At 38.5% G+C, this 26,948-nt stretch overlaps 1 non-coding gene and 1 pseudogene across 1 annotated transcript; one reads left to right on the forward strand and one right to left on the reverse strand.

Moving 5' to 3' along the window:
• The first annotated feature begins 6,740 nt into the window (after positions 1-6,740).
• On the forward strand, positions 6,741-6,845 carry LOC125099488 (U6 spliceosomal RNA). Its single transcript, XR_007127213.1, has one exon. It is a non-coding gene; the product is annotated as a U6 spliceosomal RNA (small nuclear RNA).
• A 2,499-nt stretch (positions 6,846-9,344) lies between these two features.
• Positions 9,345-11,711, reverse strand: LOC125097379 (nucleosome assembly protein 1-like 4; annotated as a pseudogene).
• Positions 11,712-26,948: the final 15,237 nt, after the last annotated feature.

Genomic DNA, 26,948 nt, shown 5'->3' on the forward strand with positions numbered 1-26,948 from the left:
TCAATTTTCTTATATGACACAGCAATTGCAGTAGGTATTTACTCCAAAGATACAACTGTAATGATCTGATGGGGCACCTATACCCCAATGTTTACAGCAGCAATGTCCACAATACCCAAACTATGGAAAGTGCCCAGATGTCCATTTACAGACACACACAAATATAATGGAATATTACTCAGCCATCAAAAAAGGTAAAATCTTGCCATTTGCAATGATATGAATGGAACTAGGAGATATTATGCTAAGGGAAATAAATTAATCAGAGAAAGACAATTTTCATATCATTTCACTCATATGTGAAATTTAAGAAACAAAGCAGGAGTATAAAGGAAGGGAGGGAAAAATAAAAGACAAAATCAGAGAGGGAAACAAATCGTAAGAGACTCTCAATCATAGGAAACAAACTAAGGGTTGCTGGAGAGGAGGGGTGGGGGATGGAGTAACTGGGTAATGGACATTAAGGTAGGCACATGATATAATGAGCACTGGATATTATATAAGACTGATGAATCACTGAACTCTAACTCTGAAACTAATAATATTAATTAATTGAATTTAAATTTTAAAAAGTGTCAATTTTCTTATCTTCAAAATATCACTAATGATAATCCCTAACTTGAGGGTTGCTGTAATGCTTAAATTAATGTTTAGGCAATATATGTAAAGCATTTAGCAAATTACCTAGCACAGAATGAGAACTGTAATACCTGATATATAGAAAGATTCTCTAAGAATGCATTTATTTTTAATGTATATTTTTATATATAATGTTCAAGATTAAGCTATCACATGCAAGCAGATTTCACCAGTTTTACCAGTTTGAATCATTTTCCTTGAGGATTCTAAATATTACAGCATTAGTTTAACTATTGATTTAATATGTTTTCCCCGGTTACGCCAGCATTTCTTTTAAACTTAAGAAGAAAAAATGTGTACCCTGAAGAACAGCATAAGTTTTACTGTGCTTTAACAACAATCTCGTTTATATATGGAGTTAACAAACCAAGTTTGCTTTGCTTTCAAGCAAAGGATGAGACTCTGAATGGCAGCATTGGATAAATGTGGAGTCAAATGTCTACTGAGGCCTAGAAATCAATCAACCATATTTCTGTTACTGAGTAATACAGACAAGACGGAACATTCCTGTGTTCACAGGCCTCCCTTTAAGGTTCTTTTGAGCCTAGAGGAAAAGAGTGCCATTTAGTCAGCATTTTTTTGAAATCTCAGAAATTGCCTTTTAGTAGAAGACTCTGTTCCCTCTAAAACCCTTTGCTAAGGGGGCCTGGGTGGCTCAGTTGGTTAAGCCACTGTCTTTGGCTCAAGTCATGATCTCGGGGTCCGGGAATCAAGCCCTGCATTGGGCTCCCTGCTCTGTGGGGAGTCTGCTTCTCCTTCTGACCTTCTCCCCTCTTGTGCTCTCTCTCACTCTTTCTCAAATAAATAAATAAAATCTTTAAAAAAAAAAAAAAGAAAAGAAAAAAAAAGAAAAGCGCTTTGCTAAGTTTCTCCCAGCACTTGCAGGCAGAGACAATCTCTGTGTTGTTCGCAGTTCTATTCCATCATATATGGAAAGGGCTCACCAACCTCTTGTGTGAATAAACCAAACTCTAATCTTTTTATAGTGATACTTCTCCTGGAAGACAAGAGAAAAGCTGAAATGTCCAAAATAGCACTTAAAGTTTGCACCATTAATTTAACAATTGATGACCTGTGTCAGTTTGAGTGAAGTAAGCGAAGTTTTTTTTTTTTTAAAGATTTATTTATTTATTTGACAGAGAGATCACAAGTAGACAGAGAGGCAGGCAGAGAGAGAAAGAGAGAGAGAGAGAGAGAGAGAAGCAGGTTCCCTGCTCAGCAGAGAGAGCAGAGAGTCCGATGCAGAACTCGATCCCAGGACCCTGAGATCATGACCTGAGCCGAAGGCAGCGGCTTAACCCACCGAGCCATCCAGGCGCCCCAAGCGAAGTTATTTTTTATCTTGTTTCCCCTCTCAACAACAAGCATATAGATGCTTAACAAATGCCTACCAAACTAAACTAAACTAATATTTTCCATTTCCTTTTAACAATGACTAGCAATGTAAATTTCCTACTAATGTAATCTAAAGTACTTAGCTTGTTCTTGAAAATAAAATGAGAGTATAATGAATTCATGAGATTGAAAATCTATAAAAACCACGAAATCAGAGTTAATTCTAATAAAAGAGGGAGCATACAAGTGTTGAGTTGAGAAAGAATAAAATATTCTAATTCTAGATTAATACTAATTTTTCCTTAACTACGAGGCACGTTAAAGAGAGAAAATAATGAGCCCATCTGGTTTAAAGTTCAAAATGATTGTGTTAAATAAGAGTACCAGGATATTCTATGACTGCAAAACTCATTTGGTTACCTGTTACAGCACTCAGTGACAACCTATTCTGAGCAATTTGAACAAGGGAATTAAGGTTTTCATAAAGGAGAAAATGACAGCAATTCCAGCTATGTAAATGTAAGTAATTCAATAAAATACTATTCCTTCCCCAGAATTTATTAGCATATCAAATAGATGAAATCAGTCTATACAGAGACAGTTCCCATTAGTAACCTCTCTGATAATAAAACAGATGGCATCATTGCAGATAATTTAAAGGCATGACTCTTTAAAAAGACAGCTGTAGGGTGCCTGGGTGGCTCAGTTGGTTAAGTGTCTGCCTTCGGCTCAGGTCATGATCCCAGGGTCCAGGGATCAAGCCCCACATCTGGCTCCCTGCTCAGCAGGAAGCCTCCTTCTCCCTTTCCCACTCCCTCTGCTTGTGTTCCCTCTCGCTGTGTCTCTGTCAAATAAATAAATAAAATCTTTTAAAAAAAAAAGCTGAGAACTTCTGAACAGAATAGATAATAGTAAGGTAACCTTCCACAAAGCCCACAGCCGAACTCTTGCTCCCTTAACCAAGCTCCCTTGTCACTTCCATGTACTGCACCCCTGACTAAGTGTTGACCTGTTGGATATAAATAATTTACTCGTAACTTGACAGCAACCTGACTTCTTCGTTGGAGCAATATCATGACTGCCATTCCTTTTATTGTTCAACTGTTTGTTTGCTGGATAGTAATCTCTATAAGAACAGAGAATGTTTTTAAAGAACAGCAAGGTAGAATTTATTAAAAAGAACTATCATGATAGTGCTAGGAACCACAGCAATGGGGTTTTGTAGTGGGGAAGAGTGATTGGACTCAACTCTAAGTACAACAAGAAAAACAGGGATTTATAGCAAAGGAGGGGATGGGGGGTGGAAGGGAGTCAGTAAAATGGAAAATCAGACATAAGGGCGATTTTGGTTAAACTGACCTAATGGGATTCCTGCTGAATGTAGATCATGGTGATCAGACATTACCTGAGGGATGACGGGGGATGAGAGACCCAATCAGGTATTGATGGTAATCTGATATCAAGAATAAGGGATTCTGGTTAAACGGATTCAGAGTGTTCTTGCTAATACTGGACAATGCAGAGATCAACGCAAATTAAAAAGTCAAGGCCTACTTGAAAAAGATCTCAAAACAACCAGATAAGAATTTAATCAAGGGAAGAATCTTTGAAGAAAAAAGGTGGAGAGGCAAGAAACTTCGTCCCTGTGACTCCAGATCCTAGCAGAGTGCTTTCATATGGTAAATCTTCAACAAATATTTGTTAAATTAATTAGGATAATAGTGAAAAATGTTGGTCAAACACATTAATTTCTGTTTTAGTGAGATCAATTGTTAGTCTTTCTAACAATAATTTGTCAACAAGTTCTATTATTACTTAGGATCACTCCTCTTTGGTAATAATAGAACAGCATAAAAGATCAAATCTGAGAAGAGATCAGTGCAATGAAAAGATCAAAAGTCTTTGAATCTTGGGGCAACTGGGTGGCTCAGTCGGTTAAGTATCTGCCTCTTGGTTTCAGCTCAAGTCATGACCTGAGGTTATAGGACCTAAGATCAATCCCCATGTCAGGATCCAAGCTCAGTATGGAGTCTGCTTCTCTCCCTCTCTCTATCCGTCTGCCCACCACCCCCCACCACACACAGACATGCTCTCTCTCTCTCTTTCTTGCTGTTTCTCTCTAAAATAAAAAAATAAAATCTTTTAAAAAATAAGTTTTTGATTTTTATAAGAACTTTTTAAAACCCAAGATAATACATTTATTCTATGTGTAACCTTAGGCAATTTATTAAACCATTCTGAGATTTCAGTTATCTGGAAATTTGTGGTTATATTAACTAGGTCACTTATCTATAAGTTAGAAGAGGTAACAAACTATTATCTATGGGCCAAATATAGCTTTATAATCTGTTCTTATAAAGCCTGGGAACAAAGAATGATTTTCACATATTTTAAATAGTTGCATAGAAAAAGGAAGAGGAGTGCAGACCACATGTAGCCCACAAAGCTTCAAATATTTACTATCTGGCCCTTTAAAGAAATAATCTTCTAATCCCTGAGTGATGGTTAAATTTATATGTCTGCTTGGCTGGGCCAAGGAATGCCCAGATTAAGCCTTATTTGGGGGTGTGTCTGTGAGCATGATTCTGGATAGGTCAGCATTTGATCTGGTGGAATCGGCGAAGTCGATTGCCTTCCCCAATGTGTGTGGGCTTCATCCAATCCACTGACAGCCTTCAAAAAGAACAAAATAGAATAAAAGAGCAAAGGAAGGAGATTGTTCCTTCTTGTTTCCTGCCTGCCAGCCTGCTGAGCCGAGACATCAGTCTTCTTCTGGCCTTGGAATGGAATTTACACCATGTGCTCCCCTGGTTCTCAGGTCTTCAGACTTGGACTGGAATTATACCACCAGCCCTCCCAGGTCTCCAGCTGGCAAGTGGCAGATCTTGGGACTTCTCAGCCTCCATAATCATGTGAGCTAATTCCTCAAAATAAACCTCTTGTATTGTATAAACCCTATTGGTTCTGTTTCTGTGAAGAACCTTGACTAATACACCCTAATAATGGTAAAATGCTAGAGAATTGATACAGGTAGTTGAGGAGGATAATGAAGGGACTGAGTCCAAAAAATTGCTTTCTATTAACCATTTTATTCATTAGTATAGAGGGGGGAAAAGCATCAGATAGGTCAATCACTGCCAAGTGCCAGAAGGTGTGTTGATTTTCCCCAGCAACAGAATCTCGTCTGGAAAAGCAGCTGCTGGATTCACTACCAGATTAAGTTTACAATAATCCGCTTTCATCCTCCAAGATCTGCCTCTCTTCTAAACAGACGGAAAAGGTGAATTGAAGCTGTGGTAGAAATCATCATTCCTGCATCTTCCAAGTCCTTACGGGCACTAGGCTCTGCAATCAAGTAAATGCTGTCATAGAACACTTTCGTGAATATAAACGCTTCCGGGTTTGCCTGAAACTTTCTTGGTTTGGGAATTCTAGGACTCCCCTCCAACCTGGACAAATCAGGGTGGTTGCTCCCCCTAATATAAGGACTATAGCAGAGGGATTTGTTTCCTTGTAAGTGACTTGAAGGAGTAGGGGAAAGAAAATTCAAAACTCAGAGTTTTGGGTTAACCACCCCAAGCCTGGGTCAGGATCTGAAACTGTATGACTGACTGCACTGAAAGGAACATTTGCCTTACCTAGGGATTAGATTAAGTGTCTCCTGATGGCAATTTAAGTAACTAGTTTCCCACTGCATGCCATGAAAAGCAAGTGCTCTTTTTTTTTTTAATTTCTTTTCAGCGTAACAGTATTCATTGTTTTTGTACCACACCCAGTGCTCCATGGAATACGTGCCCTCCCTAATACCCACCATCTTGTTCCCCAACCTCCCACCCCCCGCCCCTTCAAGACCCTCAAGTTGTTTTTCAGAGTCCATAGTCTCTCATGGTTCACCTCCCCTTCCAATTTCCCTCAATTCCCTTCTCCTCTCCATCTCCCCATGTCTTCCATGTTATTTGTTATGCTCCACAAATAAGTGAAACCATGTGATAATTGACTCTCTCTGCTTGACTTATTTCACTCAGCATAATCTCTTCCAGTTCCGTCCATGTTGATACAAAAGTTGGGTATTCATCCTTTCTGATGGAGGCATAATACTCCATAGTGTATATGGACCACATCTTCCTTATCCATTCGTCCGTTGAAGGGCATCTTGGTTCTTTCCACAGTTTGGTGACCGTGGCCATTGCTGCTATAAACATTGGGGTACAGATGGCCCTTCTTTTCACTACATCTGTATCTTCGGGGTAAATACCAGTAGTGCAATTGCAGGGTCATAGGGAAGCTCTATTTTTAATTTCTTGAGGAATCTCCACACTGTTCTCCAAAGTGGCTACACCAACTTGCATTCCCACCTCTTTTTACCACTGGAAACAGCATTATTACTGCTTTTAAATCCAGTCATACCCAAGAACCAATTCCAGGAAATCCGAAGCTAATTCAGGATACCAATCCTTAAGGTTCTGTTCTTCTGGAACCACATCCAACATCAGCTTCTATAATAGGGCTCAGTCAGAGAAAAAGAACTGCCATATGTGATACAGAAAAAGGAATTCATCAAGAGATTAGGCCTTACAGTACTCTGGGAGTTTGTGGTACTGTGTATCCTATTTGAAAGCAGAAAACAAAATTCTACTACTTTTAAGAGTAAATGTAATCATTCCAGGTTAAACTCAGCCAATTTAACATTTGTCATTTTCTGCTTTTCTCAAAAAAATGGCACATGAGTTCCCAAAGAAGGGTCATCATAAGAAGCAGAGGTGGGAGTGCTCTCTTCGGCCCCCATACATACTAAAATTGGAAACATACAGAGATTAGCATGGCTCCTGTGCAGGGATGACATGCAAATTCGTGAAGCATTCTATATTTTTGCCCTGTGATGTGCCCTGGGTTTGTTTTCTTTTCTTTTTTTTTTTTTTTAAAGATTTTTTATTTATTTATTTGACAGACAGAGATCACAAGTAGGCAGAGAGGCAGGCAGAGAGAGAGGAGGAAGCAGGCTCCCCGCCCAGCAGAGAGCCCGATGTGGGGCTCGATCCCAGGACCCTGGGATCATGACCTGAGCCGAAGGCAGAGGCTTTAACACACTGAGCCACCCAGGCGCCCCAAGGGTTTGTTTTCTAATAAAAGAAGAAAGTGAAAAGAAGGAGGAGGAGAAGGGGAAGAAGAAGGAGGAGGAGAAGGGGAAGAAGGAGGAGGAAAGGAGAAGGGAAAGAAGAAGGGGGAGGAGGAGAAAGGGGAGAAGGAGAAGAACGGGAAGAAGAGGAATGAGAAGTAGAAAAAGAAGAAGGAGCAGCAGCAGAAGCAGAAGCAGCAGCAGAGGTGCTCAGCGGGAGTTTGAAGGTAGACTCTCCTCTCCTATGTATCCTGGGCCCTACACTCTGCCGCCATCTAGTGAGATTCCAATCCCACTCAATGCTCAGTTGTGTCCTCCTCCATCCACATTGGCATTCACGGAGGCAGCCAATTTCCCACCTGGTCTTTGGTCTTAAGGTCCACACCTCTTTCCTCTGTAGTGTCCTTCATCAGGAATTTTAAGACTTGCTCAGGTCTACCTAGCCTCAATCAATATATATATATCTCTCTCTCTTTCATTCTCTCTCACTTAACAGCTGCATTCACCTTAAAGATATGGGGAAAAATTAGCACCACCCCAGTGCCACCAGGGTTCCATCAAACCCTCTGCCGTCAACACTTTTTTTTATGACCCTCCTGACATGGTGGTATAGGGCCTCTAGAATACTGTGAAGTGGCAATCTTGTGTGGTTCCAGACAGAAATGAGAAAGAAAACAGATGCTGATACTATGTGGTGGGGCGGGGGGGCCATTCCCCCTTCTTTATTGAGGACACAAGACTCCTTCTCAGAGACCTTCACAGCCATCCAACTCCATCCTTAACTTCCTCAACTCTTCTCCCTTTTCTAGCCCACAGAAGGTTCATCGTTCCTGTTTTGCCTGAATTTATTTTTGTTTGTTTGTGCTGCATTTGTGTTTAAAACTTTAATAGAATAGTCTAAATATTCCACACACATTGAAAACCAGCATTATGTTACAAATGTTTATAATAAGGCAAAGCTGGAGCATTCTCTATCTGCCTGGTGATGATGTTGATGTTTTGCTAGTGCCCTGCCTGAAGACTGTTGTCAGACATTTCAACAGCCTGCACATCAATTGAGAAACAGGCTGTACAAAATCCAGGGCTTTTAAAACAAAATAAAATAGTGGAGTTGAGAAATGGAAGTATTAATGATAAAACAAGAACTTAAATTTATGGTACAAAATTGGAAATTTATACTTTCTACTCTAGGCTTCTCAACATGAGAAATCAGAAAAGCTAATAAAACATGTCTCTTTTGGTTGGATCCCATTTAATTTTTAACTGCAAAATGAAAACAATTCTTCTCCTTTAATAGCTATTGACAAGAAGATTCAGATTTTCTGCACAGGCCACTAGCAATGATTAATAGATATTATTTCCTTTTGGACTAAGTTACCAGACCTTGAGTCACAAACATAGCTTCAGAAATCTTGGAGATAAGCAATAGCCTAAGTGAAAGTACCTACGAACAAGATTTAAATAACACACAAAAGCCAGTGTGCCCACTTCCCCCCACCGACCCATTCTTTGAAAAATTAAAAATGTGCAATGTAAAAATGTAAGGAAAACATGAATTTATTCAACGTGGCTTTTCTGAGATGGTTAGTGTAAATACACATTTGAAGCTGCTTTTACATCAAGCAGATTTTAGTTCCTGGAAGCAAAATCTGTGAAATTTTTCTAAATTTTTTTCTTAAAAAATTTTCTAATTTTTTCTAAAGAAACTAAGTTCTTTTGCTGGACTGTGACAAAAGATTCTAAGAGCCTCTGAAGCCCACTACCATATTATCTTCCCGATCTGTCTAGTGACCATTCCAACACTACCACCTCCTAAACCACCACTCCTCCCCACCATGCCCAACCTCAGTATGGCTTCTATTAGGTCCTCCCTCAGTGCAGATGGCCAAGATGCTGGGCACCCATGCTGTAAGAGCTTTATTCTTATTTCTGATAACATGTGAGGGACAAATAAAATTTTAAAAGAAAGAAGTTAAAATGAAAAGCATTCACTTGAAAAGAAGTTATTTGTAAGTACCATCAATAAGAGTTTGCTGCAGCAATGACCGAGTCCCCTGCCTACTAAGCCTGGTGTCCTGGCATACCCATTGCATGTTCAAGCCTCACAGCAGAGTTCTTGCTTCTTACTGCTGCATTCATTCAATGGGTTGGGTAGCTTTTTTCTAGAAATGTATGAAAGATACACAGATAAAAAATTACAATTGGGGTAAACTTCAGCATTATCTAACTTTTTCCTTCTTTCACTTTCTATTACCTATGCTTCTCCTTTCTTACCTTCCTCAAAATTATCAGCATGTCTATGGCTTCTCCAGTAAAGTGATACACAGTATGTGGAACCATATTTCCCAGAAGTGAAATTCTTATTCCAACGCTGATGTGAATTCTGAACCTTCCTCCAGAGACTCTTCGTCTCCAGATGCCATCAGCAGGCTGAAGAAGTTAATTTAAAAAAAAATAATAATAAATCACCCCAAACTTGTTCAGTAATTGTTCTAACAGTGCCTAGACACCACATTTCTGTTTTTTCTTCATTGTTTTAGGTGTAATAATTTTTGTTTTTTACAATTAATGTTACACCCATCACAGGCAACTATTTCAAAGCCTTCAAACCAAAAACTACTGCTTATCTGGGTCTGATTTTTATCTTGTAAGGTTTTGTCAGAACTTTTTTTTTTTTTTTGGTTTTGTGAGAACTTTATTGGTAAAGTAGTCATTGGGTTCAACATGGAAATCTAAGACAAAAGATATGGATCATCAGGATCCGAAAATTTCACTTTAATATCCTGCAGGTTTGTTCAACATTGGTTCTTGGTATTTCTGTACTAATTCACTTACCTATCTAGAGATTGGAGAAAATTTCTAGAGCAGGAAAACCAGCACTTTGAAATTCAGTTGGGATCTGGGTTTCCGACTGTTGCTGCATTTTCTTCTGGTCTAACTCATTTATTTTTCCTGACTGTTTTAGTCTCTTCGGGTTGCTATAACAAGATACCATAGACTGGGCAGATTATAAGCAACAAACATTTATTTCTTATAGTTCTGGAAGCTTCGAAGTCCAAGATTAGGGTGCCAACAGATGTGGGTTCTGCTGAGAGCCTTCTTCCGGATTGCAGACTGCAGACTGCTCACTATGTTCTCACATGGTGAATGAGTGAGCTAGCTCTTCAGAGTATCTCTTATAAGAGCATTAATCCCATTTTGAGGTCTCCCATTACAATAATCAAAGGCCCCAGCTCCTAATACCATCAACTTAGGGGTTAAGATGGCAACATATAAATGTTGAAAGGACATAAACACTCATACCATAGCCAGGACTCCAGCCAATTTACTCTCTGCATCATTTTCACTGTGCCATTCTACCTCGGCTTCTGGAAGTTCAACATCACCACAGAAAATGTTTTCCCTTGCCAAGGAAAGATCGGGTTTAATGCTGCATACTTTATTCCAAGTGTAATTTCTTCATAGATGTCAGTTTCCAAATAAGCACATTTCACCTGAAGGTGTTTCAGTGCGTTGGGACTCCTTAACTGCTTAGGTAAAGTTTCAATGTAGTTTGAAGGAATGCAAAAAACGGCTTTAAGTCATTCTCAAAAAGTTATCAAAACAAAGATTCTGGATGCCCAGGTACATTAGGTTTCCCTTATTATCACCCACTTATAGCAGCTTCTGAGGAATTTAAAGAAGCATCACCTGTTGTCAGGATTCCTGACTTGAGCCCTCACAACTCCTTTGACCGGGTGGCACAGCCGCTGTGCTCACTCTTTGGCCACGGTCCCCAGTAACACTGCTCTGATACCAGGGAGAGATTTTTAAACCGCTTTGCCGCATTAATCCAGCTGAGTAGTCTCCCAAATCATATTTTATACCCATGAGAGGTGCTTTTTCTCACTGAAAAGCAATAATCATCATATGCATGGGTTCAGGTCTACCCATATCCCATTTTCAGGGGGAAAAGGAATTCTCAAAGGCCCCGGATCTAGGAGCACAGAGGGAGGGATTACGGCATAAAAAGGAGTGGTTTGCATAAGAGACTCTTAATCTCACAAAACAAACTGAGGGTTTGGGGAGGGGTGGGGGGTTGGTGGGGTTATGGACATTAGGGAGGGTGTGTGCTATGGTGAGTGCTGTGAAGTGTAAACCTGGCGATTCACAGACCTGTACCCCTGGGGCTAATAATACATTATATGTTAATTTTTAAAAAAGAAAAAAGGAGTGGTTTAGGTGCCGAGGGGGACATATGTGGTCACACGTTACAATATCATTCCACCACAGGACCTAAAGTCCAGTTTCCTTTGTCTGCCCTCAAGACAGTCCATGTTCTGATGACTCCTGCCAAGAATTCCAGGCTCATTTCCTGTTACTCCTAGTCCTTCCCCTCACACATTTACAAACCTGTACCTCTAGAGTACCTCACCTCTACCTCATCACGCTTTACAACCAGGATGTAGCCTTGTTTTTTTCTTCTCCACTAGAACTTTCAGAGGAGGGTTGTTTAATAGTACATAAGTACTCAGTTTTATAAATGAATGGATAAAGCAACTGATGGACATTGCTTATTTCACACTGGATTTATTTTAATTGTTGAGTATTTACCTTACCTTGTCTTTTGATGGACAGACATTCGCTCACTTCCCCCACAACCCCAACCCAGGCCCCACTTCCATTATCGCCAGTTCACTGTAAGGTCTTTGAGGACAAGAAAAATTAGCTTGTGTACCCTGTCACACTGCCTGGGACAAAATTAGTATTTTTTTTTTTAAAGATTTTATTTATTTATTTGACAGAGAGAAATCACAAGTAAGCAGAGAGGCAGGCAGAGAGAGAGGAGGAAGCAGGCTCCCTGCTGAGCAGAAAGCCCGATGCGGGGCTCGAACCCAGGACCTGGGATCATGACCTGAGCCGAAGGCAGCGGCTTAACCCACTGAGCCACCCAGGCGCCCCCAAAATTAGTATTTTAACTGAATTCACAATATTTTCTCAAGTTGGCTTTTGCACCTTGTGTATCACTAAATGGACACACTTCTGTCCTGCATAACAGGCTTTAAAATACTGATGAAGTTCTAGAAACTAGGTGAGGTTTGGTGGGCTGAGGTCCGGAGCCGATGACCAAGAAAGAATTCTTGAGACATCTTTGGTGCAAAATGGTGGTTTATTAAAGCATGGGGACAGGACCCGTGGGCAGGAAGAGCTGCTGCCCGGGGTTGTGAGGGATGGCAGGTTCTGTACCCTGCGGTTGGGGGAAGGGAGGTTTCAACGGAGTTTTCATATGCTAAAGAGGGCCTACAAGGTGCTGGGAGACCAATGTTGTCTTTTAGCAAGCCATTAATGTCAAGATAGTTGGGAGATTCCTGTCTTGCAGGATTGTGATCTCTGCAAGTTAACTATTTGTTTCTCGTTTATGGCAGTCAGGGGTGCCTGAGGAAATCACTTATGGCAGTCAGGAGTGCCTGAGGAATGCTACACATATTACCGAGGGGGAGCAGATGGAGAGGGGGTGCAAGGTGCCAGCTTTTGCTTTGTCTTCAACCAGCCTCCTGTTCCCTCATCAATACATTTTACAGTCGCCTCACTTTATCTCGTAAGATTTACTGCAAATGGAAGTCACTGTGAGTGATCCAACACTTATCATCAAGCTATTATGAAGATTTCAAAATGATTTAAAATTGATTCAGCAGTAAAATATTTCTCCATTGCTCCTTGGAGAAGCTCTAGAAATCTTCCTTTTTTTATTATTTTTTTTTAAATTTTATTTTTTTATAAACATATAATATATTTTTACCCCCAGGGGTACAGGTCTGTGAATTGCCAGGTTTACACACTTCACAGCACTCACCAGAGCACATACCCTCCCCGATGTCCATAATCCCACCCTCCCTCTCCCAATGCCCCTCCCCCCATCAACCCTCAGTTTGTTTTGTGAGATTAAGAGTAATTTATGGTTTGTCTCCCTCCCAATCCCATCTTGTTTCATTTACTCTTCTCCTACCCCCTTAACCCCCCATGTTGCATCTCCTCTCCCTCATATCAGGGAGATCATGTGATAGTTGTCTTTCTCCGTATTAATCTTCCTTTTTTTCTACTCCCTCTAACTTTATATTATTTTGGTTTCTAAATATGTTCCAGGACATTAAAACAAACCACTGAGACAAATCTATGAGGCAGTTTAAATGAATTGGAATTTGTAAGAACTTTCCTTTTTAATCTGGGACCTCTAGGGAGTAGTAAAGGCAACGTTTTGCTCTTGTAATTAAATTCGTTCTGTCTTTTTCTTTAGAAGCAATAGAGCTCCAGTATTAGGGCTCATTATTTGAACTTCCATAAGAATTTAAACACATTTGAAATGGTGACTAGCTTTCTGAGGAAGGAGATATGAGGAACTAGAAAATCCATGACATAAAATTGAAATTGAAGATAGAAATCTGATAGCCAGATAACACCCTTGTTGGAAAACTACTGGAATTTAGTCAGTGATGGGGTCCAGTGTTAATTATATTAAAGATTAATTCTCATGCAAAAGCCAAAAACTGTCGTGCTTTGTTTTTTGTTCTGTCTTCCAATTTTGTCAATTTCCTCACATGTTATTTGGGTTCATTGCCAAATTATACCATATTGTGGGTAGGCTTCCAGAACCTTCTCACCGCCAAGAAAGGCAATAAGATATCTCACATGCAAGTCCCCCCAAGAAATCAAATTACTCTAATTTGATACTTAAAACTTTAGATTCTTAATATATAATAGCATTTCAATACTCTATGCAGAGAGCTGTATCATAAATTTAGTGTAGGTACTTTTTTCTCGAGTAAAAAAAAAAAAGCTAAAAAAGAAGTTGTGGGGGAAAAAATAATCAATTTTAACTTACCATGTCCTAGGGTGAGGGGGTGATTGGGAAATAAGTGGTGCAGATGAAGGAGGGCACTTGCTGTGATGAGCACTGAGTGCTGTATGAAGTGTTAAATCACTATATTGTACACCTGAAACTAATATTACACTGTATGTTAACTACCTGGAATTAAAATTTAAAAAAAGTTTACAAACACTTAAAAAAATATTTACCATGTCCTAAAGAAGAAAATTGTCACTGTATAATAAAAATGAAAGCATCCTCTTCTTCTACAATTAAGTCAGATCTCATAATGGGAATTTGATATTCAAACAATGTGAAAATTCAGATTGTCAAATTTTGTTGAAGAAGTAACAAAACTACTGCTTTGTTTTATTTATCAAAAAATCATATTAAACCTTACTTGGGAATTATTTCTTCAAGTTAAGCAAACACAAACCTTATAACACAAACACAGAAGAACATTCATGAAAGGATTCCAGCAGAAACAAGCAGACATTTGTACTGTTACTTAACTAAAAGGAAAAAGGAAGTTGCAAGGTTTTGAGCCAAATGTTTGTGGCATCCAGTGTTTGAGGCTAGCGTAAACTATTTCTTTGTCCACCCCAGAGTTAACCATTTACCTCACTCCCAAAGACTCAGCTGAATCACCACAACACAGACATCTCAGCAACATCCCTCTGGGAGATAAAAGAAATAAAAGAAAACAAATACTAAACTTCTATCATTATTTTCAAAGGAAAAATGTTTAAAGAAGCTTCTCCAACTCGTTTTCTGTTTTGTTGTTGTTTCATTTGGGTTTGGGGAGTGGAAGATTCAACCTCATCTTCAGGATCTAGTTTTCTTCAAGTGCACAGCAATGTATGTTGTCCAAATTTGCAGAGTGCTGGTGGAAACATTGAGAATCTCAGGGAACATTAACTGCTTTGTATCCCCTTCAATTTTTGTTATTGCCATTTTATGTAATCAGAAAAAAAAAACTAACTTATGAAATTAGAGATAATTACTTACAGTATATGATAAAATTAACTTTCCCTAAAGTGGATCATTAATTTTTATATTAATCAGTTAAAAAGTGGCACTGAAATATGTCCGGCATTCAGAAGGACTCAGATCAAGCCTAAAACAGCGATTTGGACCCAAGAGTTCAGAAAAAGTTTGCAAACTCAAAATGGCACATTTATGCTTTTCTTGAATCTCTGTCTTATTCTAGTCATCTATATTCCCCACACTTGTCACAAAGTTCCTGGACATAAGAATTGGAAAGATATAATTGTGTGCTTTTATAAATGTTCAATTAATGTGCATTTCATAATTTTGAAATTTTGGTGACCAAATAAAGACCCTTATCTCACAACAATTGTTTAGTCTACCCTTTTCTTGAAGAGCACAATACCAGTCTGCAAAAAAAAAAAAAGAAAGAAAGAAAGAAAAGGCAACATCACAGATGAAAACACCAAAAAAGAAATACTTTTGGGGGCACCTATGTGGCTCAGTGGGTTAAAGCCTCTGCCTTTAGCTCAAGTCATGATCTCAGGGTCCTGGGATGGAGCCCCAGAGCAGGCTCTCTGCTCAGCGGGGAGCCTGCTTCCCCCTCTCTCTCTGCCTACCTCTCTGCCTACTTGTGATCTCTGTCTGTCAAATAAATTAAGAAATCTTAAAAAAAAAAAAAAAACTTTTGGAAGGTGGCATAACAGAATAGAAATTCTCTAAAGAGATAGCCTCAATTTATCATTTTTTTCCCCTCTTATCCACTGGAAAATATCCTAGTCTCCCAAGAATCAGTTTTTGTTTATCAAGTAGATAAACAAAAGAATCCACAATTTATAATGTAAGAATGATAATAAATTAGAATGCCATTATGTATATTCCCTGTGGCATCTTTTTATCTAGCAGCTGTCTCCTCTGTCTCTGTTAATTCTCAAAAACAAAACTAAATCTAGATAGTCCTCTTATAAATTGTGATATATTTCTGGGAACACTGGAAAATCTTCAGCTACACTGCAATTGTGTCACACTATATATAGTAAGAAAATTATTATATTTTTGTCAACTTCCTGGTAACTGTTGGAATTAAGTCAGGCTTTTATGAAAAATAACCCCCAAAAAACTGTTCTAATCATAGAATTACCATTTGAGTAAGTGAACATAAATTCCAATTTGTTCTAGTATTCTATTAATTTTTAAAATTATTAATATCATGTTGTTGGACATCAATAGAGGCATATTATAGTGCCTAGGAAAATGTCTGATACAAAGTAGACATTCAATAAATTTTTTTAAATAAACAATGAAAAAGGGGCTCCTGGATGGTGCAGTTGGTTGAGCATCCAGCTCTTGGTTTCTGCTCAGGTCATGTTCTCAGGGCCATGGGATCAAGCCCTGTGTCAGGCTCCATGCCTGGTGGGCACTCTTCTTAAGACTCTCTCCCTTCTTCTCTGCCCCTCCCCCATCACATGCACACTCTCTTTCCAAAATAAATAAATAAATATTTAAAAATAAATAAGTGGTGAAAAAGATACTCAACTTTATTATCTACCTTCATGTCAAGCAAAGTTTTGTTTTCCTGTTACTGTAATACCTAAATCTAAAATATTCCATCTGACTTGAACCATTAGCCCTACCTTAAAATAATCTGAGTTTTTAAATTTAGGCAGCGCAATCTAGCCAGACCCACAACATTCTTAATAGGACATGAACTGTGCAGAAAAAACTGCAAGGGTATAACAGTCAGCCTCCTTCCCCTGAAGAACTTACAGAATAAGAAGGACAAGTACATTAATAGTTATAAGACAAGAGAAAATACAAACATCATGGTAGAAAAGGGTATATACAACGGTTAACCAGGGATCTCAGCAAAGGTATCGTGGAAAAAGTAACATTTGAAATAAATTATGAAAAGAGGTAAGAAGACCTTGGCATATGACATTAGAGAAATAGGATATCCCAAGGAAAGAAAACACAATGTACTTTTTCAGGTCTATTCAAGGAACTATGACTAACCCACTTTTACTGAAACAAACAGTCAATGTAGAAATAAATTACAAAAGTGGTCTGAAAGTTGATGATATTCAGCTTGGTTGGGTTTGGGAGTCTGTACTTATTGCAGTAGGTAAAGCTTTAAGGTTTGTATCCATCAGGATCTCAAGCAAACAGCACATTCCCATGGTATCAGTGAGTGGGGTTAGATGAAGAGAATACTTAGAAAGGGTGTGTGGGCTGGGTAACAGACACTAACAAGGGATAACATCCTGCCACCGCAGCAGGGTCAGCACCACTAGTCCCAAAGGGGGAAGTGGAAGGAAATATTCCCGGAACCTGCAGAAAGAAGCTATAACTATAAGAAAAAGCCTCCTGACATGAAGCAAGGCCATCCGTGGAGGTGGGTAGGCAACCTGTGGGTGAGCTAGGAGAAAGCCAGGGAAATAAATATCCTAACTTCTGGTCTTCTTTCTCCAATCTGCTGCTAGTGCCCCCTACTGACTAAATCCAAATGGAAGCTGGAGGGAAGGAAGCCCATTGATGCTGTCCAAACAGGTCTTCCTCCCAGGGCATAGAGCAGGGCAGAGAAGGGAATGGATCTGGAGGAGCAGAAGGCAAATATCTGGCTCAAAGTTTGGGGACACAACTCTTCTTAGGAAAATTAACCTAACAGTCCGGTATTAATCCAAAGAATCAAGAGATGTGTAGCCTAAAAAACTAAGAATATGATACAGAAGACTAGCAAACAAAGTGAGAAATTGGGCCATGACAGTGGAAAAAGAGGTGAAAATTTATCTATGAGAAATATTACAGTGATAAATTTGGGGCCTTCTAAAGGATTAAATGTACGGGGAAAGGAAAATTAGAAGTCCAAAATTTTTCATCTCAGTTCCTGGGAGAATAGGCCATTTTAGAAACATAAAATTAAGTGCTGGATTTTAGAGTAAAATAAAGTTACCAAGTCCTTCTCAAGGGAATGGGGTACACTGAAGAATGTGTGCTAAAAGTAGTATCTTAGAAACCAGGCACAAACCAGGATCACATCAAAAATGAATCTGGACCGATTTGGGGCCCAATATCATCCATATACCCTTCCTTTAAAACAAAACAAAACAAAAAAGCTACTTTAAGAAATCATACCACCAATCCCTCTCCCAGGAAAAATATTCCAAAAACAAAACAAAACTTGTAAATGTTTAAGTCATAGGGAAGGACAAATGGGAAATATCTAACATAGAATGAAAAGCAAGCAACTGTAGTAATTGTAGTTATAAAACAAGCTGTACAGTCATAACTCTTGAAAGGCTGCATAAAATAAAATCTGTGATTTGGCAATAAAACAAATAAAAATTCAAGAACATACCAAAACAAAGAGTAGGAGAGGGAGGAAGGAATAACCTTCACTGTCAACAGTTAAAACAGTGTGGTAGTGTCATAGGACTAAACACATAGATGAAAAGAATGATCTGTCTGAAAGAGAGATGTGTGCATGTAGGAACTGGAACATGATAAAAAATGTACTTAAAATTAGGGAAGGGGAGGGGCACCTGGGTGGCTCAGTTCAGTGTCTGTCTGCCTTTGGCTCAGATCATGATCCCAGAGTCCTGAGATCTAAGCCCACCCCAACCCCACCCCAGTGTGAAGCTCTCTGCTCAGTGGGGAGTGTGCTTTTCCCTCTCTTTCTGTCCCTCCTCTTGCTCTTGCACTCTCTCTCTCAAATAAATAAATAAAATCAATTTAAAAAAGAAAAATAAATAAGTAAATAAACAAAATAAAATTAGAGAAAGGGAAATATGGATCACTCAATAAATTGTTTGGAAACAACTAATCTTTTGGAAAAAATTAATTTAAGATTTTTATCATTTAGGAATGATTTCATGTGCAAGTAGCAGAAATCCCAACTAACAGTTGCTTAAATAAAGTTGGGGGTGGGGGGTTACATGGTTATCCAAGAACTCTGGGAATAGGCATTTCAGGACTGACAATGGCTCAACAATGTCACCAAGAACCAGGCTGTTTCTCTTTCCACTCCACCATCATTACTCTGTTGGCTTTTGTTTTCATCCATATGACCTCAGGATATAGACAGATGTTAGCTATACCTCATGATCTCAGGCCTGTGTTCCAGGCAAACAGAAAGGGGAAAGGCAGAGAGCAGAATGGCCCATCCAGTCAACACATGCACCCAAATCTTACCAGTGGTGGCATCTGTAACTGGATTATTTTTATCATTGGTTTTTGTTGTTGTTGTTGTTTGGTTTGTTTTGTTTTTGCTTAATCTGAATCTTCCCAATAATTATGCATTGAGTTTTGCCAGAAATATATTATGAATCTATTTCCATTTTGCAGAGAGATTGATTAATCAAGGAAATCATAACTCTCTTCCTAAATCAGTAAGCCTCCATTGCTCCGTGACTCAGTATTTTGAATTATCTTAAATTTTATTTTTAGAACACACCACTCACTAGATTCCTTCTTGTGGAAAATGAGCTGCAGTGAAAACTTACTTTTATGTACCAAACCCCTGGGAGCACAAAAAATTATGGGTTGTCTTAGCAATAATGCTGTCTCTAAGAACTCTATTTAATGCACTTAATAAGTTGTGTATTTCCAAGTATCTAATTGCAACTGTTAAAAATTATTCCCAGCATGATCCTCCCAGAAGGGGAAGATGTGGGAATGAGAAGAGAATAATCAACCTACAGTGAACTTTTCAATACTTACCTCTATTTTCAGATTTTGCTTAAATATTCTATTCTACCCTAGGATATGTCCATTTTTACCATGCAGATGAGTGTAATTTTTTGAGAATCCAGTAATATCATAGAGTACCAAAAAGATTGCTAAATTTTGGAAAGAACAGAAATGTCTGTGCTTGGGTTAGAAATAAATCCTCACAAGAACCCAAATCGTTCTTGTGATTAACTTACATGACACACTGAAGATTTTAATCAGGTTAATTATCTCATAATGTGTCGGTCAATCATACTAACATTGGTGGCAGAAAGGCAGTTAAAGTCCAAAAGAAGAAAATGGTTTTCAATTTCGGGTGACAGATTTTTTTTTCCTTCCTTCTTGGTCTTCAAATAGCTCAAAGAAGTTATTTTCCACAAGCCATTTCCTAGTGAGTTAAGATGCAGCTGTTTAATAACCACTCTGGAACTCCTCTTAGGAATTTTTAGGGTGCTATAGCAGACAGGCATCCGACCAGGCTGCTTTTCAGTCCTTAGCATGGTGCTCAGTCATTCCATGTAAATAGAAAGAGGTTAGAAACTGGTGTTTTATGTTCCCTTCATTCTCTTTTCCTCTGGTGGGATTGTGTCTGATTCATGAAAAAGAGAAACTGCTACATTAAACAAAGCCTATTACAGTATCACTCTCATGTTAGTGTGAATCTCTACTGAGGAGGTTCCTGATCTTTAACAAGTCAATTGACATGTTTGGTTCTTACTTTCCTCACTGGTAAGATAGGTGCCATTGTGAAGATGAAGAAAGGTCATGATGCAACAGTGCCTTGCACATAATAGCCATTTAATATGTTTTAGCTGTAATGTCTATTATTTTATATCATATTGTTAAAATCCGATCCATTTTTCGAGACTCCTTCATTCATGTCCGGCCTTCTCAATGAAACCATCACCACTGTAGGGGAGTCTAAACAATCTGCACTTACTGATTTTTGTAAGACATATTATCGCCCTATTTGAGAATTTAATTACATCCTATCTTACGAGTCATTCCCCAGCTTTCTCATGTTCTCCCAGGAGGCCTTGATCCTAAAGGGTCTGATGTCCTAATTCTGACCAAAGTAGGAAAAATACATGCTTCATCCAAAAGCTCCTGTGTTCTGGAATAATTCTGTGCTCTATACTTCATGCAAATGGATGAGCTCCAACCAACTCGCGTGTCGACTAAGCAGATTTTCCTTCCAACTCAGGTTTCCTGGCATATAAGCCCGGGTGTTAGAGCCTAGCATCTTTCCTTGAACCCACTCTCTTTTGTGTCTCTCACTAGCTGCTGCCAATCTTCTCCCTCAAAAGGGATGATGTTATTCACTCCCGCTTCCTGCTTCCATCTCCCAATCACAGGTAAGGATTATCTTTAAAATATCCTGATTGCGTAAGATCAGAATATATATGCTAGCAATGACTATTCAAGTTTTCTTTGGTTTCTAAATTGTCTTTGTCAAATCCCTCCTCCCTGTGATTTCAGCAACATGACCTCGAGTGCAGCCTATCGAACTTGCCCACAAGCCCACGTGAGGCCAGGCCTGCAGCCTGACAGATACTGTGATAGAACAATTGAGATTGTCCAGACCCTTAAGGAGAAGTAACCAGGTTTATACTTTGTCACAATGAGAAGTCCCTGGGTTTTTTTTTTTGTTGTTGTTGTTTTTTAAAGATTTTATTTACTTATTTGTCAGAAAGAGAGAGAGAGAAAGCACACAAGCAGGCAGAGAGGCAGGCAGAGTCAGAGAGAGAGAGGCAGGCTCCCTGCCGAGCAAGGAGCCCGATGTGGGACTCAATCCCAGGACCCTGGGATCATGACCCGAGCCAAAGGCAGCAGCTTAACCCACTGAGCCACCCAGGGGTCCCAAGAAGTCCCTGAGGTTTTTAAAAAAGGGAAGTTACATAATAGAATTTGCCTTTTAGGAAAATCGGCCTGAGTACAGTGTGAAGACATCTGGATAATATCTTTTTATTATAAACACCAAACCAGTTATGAAAGGAAGGAAAACCCTGAAGGACGAGAGGCCCAAAGAGGCTGAGATAAAAAGGTCTGATTTTAGAAAGTGATGTTCAGGTGGAGAGAAATGGAAGCAAAATGTGACAGAGGTTAAATCAACAGAATTTTATGATTATTTGAATACATCATGGGGTAAGAGAAATAAGAAAAGTTGCTTACGGTCAAATATTGCATGTTTCCTGTCTTATATGCAACTTATGGTGAGAATGATCTCAAATGTTTTCATACACACTTCTGTGCCCAGTAAATATGTGTTCAGTTAAACAAAAAGAACCAGTAAGTTTGCCTATGTTATCAGCAACAAGCCTGTCTAAAAAGAATTCTCTTATTAAAACCTGGAACCTAAGCTGCAAGACAATTTTTATCCGTTTTTCCAGGTTTGCATGGAAAACAGTGCTGACAAAAATTGCAGAAATGCCTGGAAACTAGAATATAAATTCACTCATCGTTTTGGAGGTTATATGCTGACCTGATCCTTCTTGGTGTTTTTAATAATCGTTAGAATTATTTTGGATAGTGTTAATAAAGCTTATCTACTTTAAATCAAACTTAGATCATCTAATTGAAGATATACCAGTGATTCTCAAACTTCAGTGGGTATTAACTCCACCTGGAAGGTTTTGTTTTACTTTTAATTTAAAAAGTCAGAGTTCCGGGGCTCCTGGGTGGCTCAGTTGGTTGAGCAACTGCCTTCGGCTCAGGTCATGATCCCGGACTTCCAAGATCGAGTCCCGCATCGGGCTCCCAGCTCCTTGGGGAGTCTGCTTCTCCCTCTGACCTTCTCCTCTCTCATGCTCTCTCTCACTCATTCTCCCTCAAATAAATAAATAAAATCTTAAAAAAAAAAATTCAGAGTTCCCATAGATGGAACTAGAGGGTATTACACTAAGTGAAATAAGCCAAAGAAAGAAAGACAATTATCATATGATCTCACTGATATGTAGAACTTAAGAAATAAAACAGAGAATCAAAGAGGAAGAGAGGAAAAAAATAAAACAAGACAAAACCAGAGAGGGAGACAAACCATAAGAAACTCTTAATCATAGGAACAAATGAAGGTTGCTGGAGGTGGAGTTGGGGAGGTGGGGGGGTTGGGTAACTGGGATATGGACTTTGGAAAGACTATGTGTTGTAATGAGCACTGGGTATTATATGAGACTGATGAGTCACTGAACTCTACCTCTGAATAGGTCTCTGAACAATAATACATTATATGTTAATTAATTGAATTTAAATTTTAAAAAATGTTTTTTAAAAAGTCAGACTTTCTGATTCAGTTGGTTTAGAATAGAGTCCAAGAAATCACTTTGAGAACCATTGCCTCAGGACAGTGCTTCCAAAACCTCAATTATAAAAAACACCTACAGTACTCATTAAAAATAAAGAGTCCATGTTCCACCTCTGCTGACCTCTAAATCAGAGTTCAGGGGAGGCATTCAGGTATCTGTTTTTTTAAAAGGACTTCATGTGATTCTTATAATCAGCCAAGTTTGTGCAACGCTGCCTTAATCCACCCCATGAGGTAGGTTCTATTATTAGTCTTATTTTACCAAAGAAAAAACAGAGGTTTAGCAAGCTTTAGCACCAACAAATGGCAAAGCTCTTAACCCTTCTACTAAAGGGCTTAAACCATCGTTCATGCTCAAATACAAAAAGTTTCTTAGATGGAAGTACTATGAACCCTTTGATAAAAGGGTCTTTATCTTATTTATTTTAGTATCTCTAAAACCTTGCAATATGCATATAGAATGGTTGGTTAGAACCAAGCCCTGTAAAATAATGTTATGCTTATATAAAATTTAAAACACAGAACAGCTAACAACGAGCAGATGAAGAACCCAGTCAGTTCAAAGAACCAGTGAAATGCAGGGAGCCAGAATCAAGTCATCATTTAAATAAACCGCCTAAAAAATTTAATCAAAATTCTCAACTCAGTAACTCCTAGTAGGAAAAAAATAGAGATTGATTTTGATGCCAGAAAATGTATTTTACTAAGTATTTTATAACTGGCTTGACATTTAGAATAAAAAGATATTAGCCAGATGTTAAAAGCTTTAAAAGTGCCTTACAGGGTGTTTTACTAGATACTTCAGGATTTTCAGAAGATGAAATATCACTGTTTGCAGCAAAGGTATTACATACACGAACTGTCCTTACAATTTTTTCTTCTAAAATGCTCCACAATTAGACCGAATGACTTTTAAAATATATAGTATTCTGTGCTCTTCTGACTGTAAACTTATGTAAATAATAATGGTAATGTTTATTAAGTACTCTATGTCTTTAACACATTGAGTCCTCATAGTAAATATTTAAGGTAAATATTATTACTTTCATCATTTACACATAAGGCAACAGGCCCAGCGAGATATGAAGCTGCCCCTGATGGCTTTGCCAGCAAGTGGTGGAGTTGGCCAGTGAAACCAGGCTGTCTGGGTCTAGAGTTCACGTGCTCAACCAGAATGCTATGCTGTCCCCTATATTTTGAATAAAGAACGGATATCCTCGTTTCACTTACTTTCTGAATTTGTATCTCCTGGTGTCGTTATTTGCAATAATAGAAGCATATTAGAGATGAAACGGGAACAATAAAGAGGAAATAATAAAGAATGATCTCTCGGGGCACCTGGGTGGCTCAGTCAGTTAAGTGCCTGCCTTCGGCTCAGGTCATGATCTGGGCGTCCTGGAATGGAGTCCCGCATCAGGATCCTTGCTCAGCCGGGAGCCTGCTTCTCCCTCTGCTGCACCTCTTGCTTGTGCTCTCTCATGCTCTCTCTGTCAAATAAATAAATAAAATAAAATAAAAAGATTTCTCAAGAACAAACAAAGGTGCTTAATTTGGGCCATGCCTAAGCAAACAGAGAAGGATTAGGTGGCCATTACACTTACAGAGGTTAGAAAACTGGCTGCCAACGATTTTTCAAAGAGCAATTCTACATGGACAAGCAAATTATGCCAAATCACTGTGAAAGTCTTCTTAATGCAGTCTTGCTACAATGCTTTCCTAGAGGACCCAGTCAAAGGATCATGTGATGGCTGCTGAATTTTGGTTTTCATTCCACATTCACCTTTTGGGGTTACAGGATTACAGTGTAAGCTGACATCACTGCTTCTCAGAGGGCAGTGGAAAATTTGAATGGATTCAGAAGATCTGAGAAAGCTAAATCCCCAAACCCACTGTGCTCCTCTTACCAGTAAAAGCAGACCTCCCTCTCATTTCCCTTCTCTTCCTCAAGGATCCTGAAATGACCCTACTGAGAGAATGCCAGTTCTCCTCCCATTCTGATTTCCTTACTGAAAGCACACTGGTGTAGGGAAACATTTTAAACATAATAATAATAAATCTCATTAGTTTTACAGTGTAAGATACACAACCCATTCATAATACATACTTGTTGAATGGGGAGTTAGACAAAGTCTTAAGCCCGTCTATTATATCAAATTCCAGACTCCGGTGAGGCATATTATAGCAAGAATCTGGTATGTTCCAGTATTTTCTTCCTAAGTTTATTTGTCTAAATCCAATCTCATTAAAGGGAAGATAATTACACTAAACTTATAAATGTTGGATCTCCTCTCTGCACAGAAGACCCCTCCACTTTCAATTAATTAAGATAAAAATGAAGCCAAATTTTCCCAATAAAGAAAAGCTTAAAGTAAATTTATTAATTTTATCTGCAGTGGCTTTTTATTTTCTATTTTTTTTTATTTTTATCTAAGTAATATATGAATACAGTTCAAAAAATCAAATGGGATTTAAAAAACTCATAAAGAAAAGCAATTATTTTCTATAATATCCTTTTCCACCTGTCCATTTTACTTTCTAAGGGAAAACACTTCTTTTTTTTTTTCTTATTTTATTTTAAGTAGGCTCTACATCTAATGTGGGGCTTGAATTCACAACCATGAGATTAAGGGTTGCATGTTCTACTAACTAAGCCAGCCAGGCACACCTGGGGAAACACTTCTGAAGTCCTTTCACTACTATTTTGGCAGTTCCTGTCAAATCTGAAAATAATATTTTTAGGCTGCTAATTATTACTTAGCTATTCCAAATTTTATTTGTTCCCTACTATAATGTATGCATATTTAAATCTGTTCTCCCACTCTATCTATTCTCCATCTTTCTCCCAACACAGTTATATAAAGTTTTGGTTAACATTGCTAAATTCTGTTTATAGTTTTAGGACTTTGTGAAGCCAAGAACTTTACAGTGATTATATTTCCTTTCCTGTACAAATTTCCTGGAGTTTCTCAATGTTTTTCTTTTCTTCATAAAATTTATTTTTTGTAATAGTTCTCCTTTTCTTTAAAGGCTCAATAGAGCACATCCTCTATGAAAACCCTATTTTGTCAGAGACTTCCCTCTTGGAGTCTTCTGTTTTCCTGCTGCAAACCAGGCTGTTTCTCAGGTTTATTTCATGACTAGCATCCCCAGACTGAGCTTCTGGATCCCATTCTGCTTCATGCTGGTTTCCTTCTGTATTTTACTGGCGTATACTCTCTATCAAACTCCACTGGGAAATAAAAGTGACTCGGGAGAGATACACATCCACACCTAAAAATGCATTTGAGATACACTCCACTTGAATTACAATTTGAGCATAGAACGCTTAGTTAAAAGTCACTTTTCCTCTGAAATCTATATCAGTGGTATATTCTTAGAACCTCCTAGAACAATTTCTAGCACATATTTGGCACTCAATAAATATTCATTAAGTGTATGAATGAATGAATATGATGCTTTTTCAAACTCTCTTAAATTCTCATCTGTTTCCTGTCATTTTTCTGTATTTTTCTTTCTTTCATTGTTCCAACTCCTCTCCCAAAAATACAGTGATCCTCTTTGTCTATTCATATTTAGGAAAAAGGCTCTGAAAAATGGATTAAGGCTATTATCCAGATGAGTGGTTCTCAAAATATGGTCCTAAGCTTTACCTGGAAACTTGCTAAAAGGCAAATTCTCTGGCTTATTCCCAGTCTTAGTGAATCAGAAACTCTGAAGTTGGGGGGGGGGGGAATCTGTGTTTTAATAAACCCTCCAATTGATCCCAACGTACACAAAAGTTTGACAATCACATAGGTAGGGCCAAGACTGGCAACCATTGCTTTTGGGTTACCTGGAGAGAAGTGAGCATTGATACAGGGAGATTCATACTATATGACTGCTAATTTCTTCAGGGAAGGAATCTTGGGTCTCATGCCCACAAGATAAATATCTAACTTCTAGTGTTCTGCTGGATGGTTGAGAGTGGAACACAATGACTCATGCCTCTGTTATGAGCACAA

This window comes from Lutra lutra, chromosome 4 (assembly GCF_902655055.1).
Source record: "Lutra lutra chromosome 4, mLutLut1.2, whole genome shotgun sequence".
NCBI lineage: Eukaryota > Metazoa > Chordata > Mammalia > Carnivora > Mustelidae > Lutra > Lutra lutra.